This window comes from Microcaecilia unicolor, chromosome 14 (assembly GCF_901765095.1).
Source record: "Microcaecilia unicolor chromosome 14, aMicUni1.1, whole genome shotgun sequence".
Taxonomy (NCBI): Eukaryota; Metazoa; Chordata; class Amphibia; order Gymnophiona; family Siphonopidae; genus Microcaecilia; species Microcaecilia unicolor.
This window is the reverse complement of record NC_044044.1, coordinates 34,402,499-34,407,995: the sequence shown is the minus strand read 5'-3', so window position 1 is coordinate 34,407,995 and position 5,497 is coordinate 34,402,499.

The following is a 5,497-nucleotide window of genomic DNA, read 5'->3' as shown; positions in this document are numbered from 1 at the left end:
ATTTACTTCTTCCGTTAAAGGTCTGGTTGAAGAGCCAAGCTTTCACCTGCTTCCTGAAATATAGATGTATTAAATACATGTAATAGGATAAACCCAAATTCCTTATCATATTTGCCAACGGTTGCAAATATACATTAAACAATAGCAGCGACAATCAAGATCCTTGCCGTACCCCACACTCCACTGGCTCTCTCACTGGCAGCATTCATCATATCAAAAAATGATCTAAACCAATCAAAGGGGGTTTGCAGTACACTTAGATTTTCCAACCATCATATCCAAAAATCATTATATATATATATTAAAAAAATCACAGGATCAACTGTATTGAACACAGCCTATAGATCCATTGCCTCTAATTCCTCTACTTCGGAAGGAAACATTTTCCCAATTCCCCCCCCCCCCCCCCCGCGCTTCTGGAGAAATCATTATCTCTAATCCCCCATTTTCTACAGGAAACATTGTCCCTAATCCTCCTATTTTTGGGGAACATTGTAAACCCCCATCTTTTGGAGGAAACTGTCTCTAGTCCCCCTGTCTTTTGGGGAAACATTTCTAATCCCCCTGCTTCTAGAAGAAATATTCTCTCTAATCTTTCTGCTTCTGGAGGAAACATTGTCTCTAATCTCCATGTTCTGGAGGAAATGTTGTCTCTAATCCCTCTGCTTCTGGAGGAAACACAGTCTCCAGTGGGGTATGGTGATTTTTATAGCAGGGGATTCAGTAGATGTGCTAAACCAGGGGTGAACGACCTCGGGCCCTCACCAGATCAGGTTTTCAGGATTTCTACAATGATTAATGCATGAGATCTATTTGCATAAAATGGAGGCAGTGCATGCAAATAATCTCATGCATATTCGTTGGGGAAATCCTGAAAACCCGACTAGATTGCGGGTCTCAAGGACTGAGGCTGGACACCCCCTGTGCTATTAGTATAATCGTACCCTTAACCAAGGTTAATGAACTGTTTGTGCTGAACGATGTCACATCTTGGTGTCTTTCTGAGAGTCATTTATAACATTTGCCATTTCCCCTTTTGGCTTCTGTGTTGATTCAAAGAAACTTCTTCATCAGCACCAACTTTCTGAAATCTGTCCTTCAGAGTTATACACAGATTGACATTATGTGGTGTAGAACTTCAGATTGCTGAAAAAATACTTTGAACAATACGGACCTTCTGTGATATTTTGAGGCTGAAGCAGAGAGCAACAGACACATGACCTCCAGGGTGCAATGCAACAAAATGGAATAAGCTTTGCCTTGTCACCCATTCCTTCTTCAGGTCATACTCAAAAAGGAGCGACAGTAGACGAAGCAAAATCATTGTCACTATGAGCCAAACTGATGATACAGCTGCCCGAATCATCCATGAAAAAGATTACTTGCATGGTTTCTAAATCATTGACAGGCCAAAACTCGGATGGATTGGCAAACTGTTGCGTACCTCTTAACATTTTTAAATTTTACTATGACTTTTCCAAGTTTTAGAGAGGTTGGATTGAAAAAAATATCTGGGTCATTCTTTTAGATACTTAAGTACAAACATTTGCAATAGTTTCCCCCATTCAAACTAGAAGATCTAGTTTCGTAAACATTTTTAAATGTATTTATTTTCTGTAAATGACATGGCGTAGTTTGATGTGTAATTTACTCCATTTGTCAAAGGTCTTTTTTGAAATTATAATCCACATTGAATCCTAACAGAAAAATGTGGAATATAATATATTTTATAGTATGATATAGTAGAAAGATAAATCTGTCACTAGTAGATTTTCTATATCTGAGTCACAGTTTTGACTTCTAGAACATATTGAAGAAATATCATCAAAGAGATGAATCCAGGCAATTCTAGGAGTACAGAGAGACAACATGACCATGTTCCTTACCCCTTGGCTTCGGGAGCTGGACATATCACAGATGAACCCCCTGCCCCAATATCTGTTCGTACATCTGAGGTTCAACTACTGGGCTCCGACCTCCAGAGCATCAAAAAGAAACTCTGACTGCTTCCTCAAGTCTGAATTTCCTCTATCTGATTTCCCTTCCCCTTGGTGGGGTTTGCACACCCTCTCACTCACTTCTTCTCTCACCGTCCAAAACCTGCCTCCTCATCAGAGCGAGAAAACCACAAACCCCATCCAATGCAGAGATTTAATACCACATATCCCCCTCAGACAGCCAATAGAGAGAGAGATACACATCCACATCCCCCTCAGACAGCCCTCAGAGAAAAACATACACACAACCCCCTCAGACAACCCACAAAGACACACACACATCCACACCCCCCTCACATAGCCTACAGAGATAGAGACATGTCCACATCTCCCTCAGACAAGAGACAGACACATCCACATCTCCCTCTCAGACAGCCCTCAGAGAGAGACACACATCCATATATCCCTCAGACAGCCCACAGAGAGACAGACACATCCACATCCCCCTCACATAGCCTACAGAGATAGAGACACATCCACATCTCCCTCAGACAAGTAAAAGAGACAGACGCATCCACATCTCCCCCTCAGACAGCCCTCAGAGAGAGACACACATTCACATCTCCCTCAGACAGCCCTGAGAGAGAGAGACACATCCACATCTCCCTCAGACAAGTAACAGAGACAGACACATCCACATCTCCCCCTCAGACAGCCCACAGAGAAAAACATACATACATCCCCCTCAGACAACCCACAAAGACACACACACATCCCCCTCACATAACCTACAGAGATAGAGACACGTCCACATCCCTCTCAGACAAGTGACAGAGACAGACACAACCACATCTCCCTCAGACAGCCCACAGAGAGACAGACACATCCACATCAACCTCAGACAGCTCACAGAGAGACAGACAGACATACATGCATGCTTCAGCCAACACACACACACACACATGTGCACACAGAGATTCAATTTAGATTGCCTTGACTCGGATTTGGAAAAGACAAATAATAGATCTAAATGACTGTTGCAGTTTTCCAGGTCTTGCCCCAATAATCATGATATCAAACTTCATATTCGATAGACACATACATACATGCAGGTTATATAGATACATATATGCACAGGATCCTCAGTGGTGGTGGATTGAGGGGTAAAGTCTGGAAAAGGCACAGAGAACCCTCAGGGGTGGGGAACTGAGGGGTAAAGCCTGGGACAGGCACAGAGAATTCTCATTGATTAGGGCATGAGATACAGAGGATCTTAAGTGGGGTGGGGAAAATAATTGTGGGGTCTAAAAGAAGATTTTTTGTTGCTCTAGGTAGGGGAATGGGCAGAGAGTCTCTATTTTATTCCTGACTCTACCCCATTGACTATTTTAGACTATATCAAATCCCAAAATGTGATATCTGTCCTGGATAAATAAGTCATTTGAATGCAGATATCAGCTGAAAGCACTGGGCAGTTATACATTCAGATTCCACATATACCAAGGGTGCTTTAGAACAGAAGGGAGAGGTACTGTGAAACATTTACTGCTCATGACATGAAAATATTGAGGTCAAACAGCCTCCTGTTTCTCTTACTGGTTCTCACACCTGCAGCAGGTTTCTGGGTTATGAGGTTTCCTGATCTGTCCCTCAGCAGAAAACAGTTTTTTTTTTTATGAGTCAAAGGAATGCAGGAAACAGACCAAGAAACATTACACCTGTGAGAAAGGAGGAATATGAAGGACTAGAACCAGGAATGGGTCAGGAAGTGAGCATGCTGGAGGATCAGAACCACCAACAAGTGAAAGAGTGACGGGGAGTAAACAAGAAGATCAGAATGATGAACAGGTGAGAGGGAGTCAAGGAGTGAGGAAAGAAGATGATCAGATCCATGGAGTCAAGGAGTGGGGAAAGAAGTTCACCAGAACCGTGAACAGGAGTCAAGGAGTGAGGAAACAAGATGAACAGAACCATAAATAGGTTAGAGGAAGTCATGGAGTGAGGAAAAAAGATGACCAGGACCATAAATAGGTTAGAGGGAGTCAAGGAGTGAGGAAACAAGATGAACAGAACCATAAATAGGTTAGAGGAAATCATGGAGTGAGGAAAAAAGATGACCAGAACCATGAACAGGTGAGAGGGAGTCAAGGAGTGAGGAAAGAAGATGATCAGATCCATGGAGTCAAGGAGTGGGGAAAGAAGTTCACCAGAACCGTGAACAGGAGTCAAGGAGTGAGGAAACAAGATGAACAGAACCATAAATAGGTTAGAGGAAGTCATGGAGTGAGGAAAAAAGATGACCAGAACCATGAACAGGTGAGAGGGAGTCAAGGAGTGAGGAAAGAAGATGATCAGAACCATGGAGTCAAGGAGTGGGGAAAGAAGTTCACCAGAACCGTGAACAGGTGAGAGGGAGTCAAGGAGTGAGGAAACAAGATAACAAGAGCCTGTGTGACTGAGAGTGAGTAAACAGGAGGATCAGAATCAAATATGAGTCAGGATGTGACAGGGAGTAACAAAATAAGACTACCAGAACCATAGATGGCTTGGTTATGGTGGAGTGGTGAATGGGGTGGTGGGTGGTAATGGCAAAGGTAGGGGAAATTTGTTGAGTCTCTCTCCAGACTCCCCAGGTTTATATAACCCACAGTGTATTGGGTTCCCTATTTTGGGATTTCCTTTTTTCAAGACCCATTACAGACCTTAGCCCTCACAAGCTAATGTTTATCACCAGTGGGAGGAGCCAGAAGCATCCCTGTGGGAAGTGGAAATCTAGCACTGGAAGTGGGGGAGAGAGCAGTCAGGTCTGATTAGAGAGCTGCAGTCTTTGGTCTGGATTTCAACTGGGACCAGGAAGGACCTCTGTGCTAGGAGCTGAAAGAGCGAAGCCCCAGGATCTTTCGTTGCTTTTACCCTGTGAGACAACAGCTTGACTTCCATCTCTTGTGACTCCAGGGAAGATGGTTCATTTGAATGACAAACTAAAACAATAATATCACTCTTTTATTATAGAGGAAGTGGGTATCTAAGAGGGTCAGAATTAGGGAATAAACAAACTTCGTTTCAGCATATGATTCTTCTGGATGTGATGGTGTTTGAGGTTTGCTAGTTTGACTCCTGATTTAATATGAAACAAGACTTGGTTTGAATGAGGTTTTTTTTTCTGTGCTAGTGAGTGTTAGGTTTTATAAAAGTTTTGAAGCAGCTTAATTATAGTTGTAAGGCTGAGATGTTTATTTCTCCTTTTTGCTAATAGATAGATTTTTGTCTATTTTTCACCACATCTGGAAACATCTGGTTGATGCTGTGCTGATCCCTGTTGGCAGTCCTGACTGTTATGTCAGTGCCAGGGATGTCAGCAGCAGCCTGGAGCTGTTATTCCCCATCACATCTTAGGGCTGGGCTCTGTGCCTTTGCTGCCCTGCTCTCTATCCCATCAGCAGAGGGCAGTACAGAGATCTCAGGGCTGAAAGGGGTACCCCAGGCTAAGCTCTGTTGCTATCTCTAGGGCTGTGTACCCTCCAGGGGTGGTCGCAGGAGGGACACTTCTTTGCTTATTT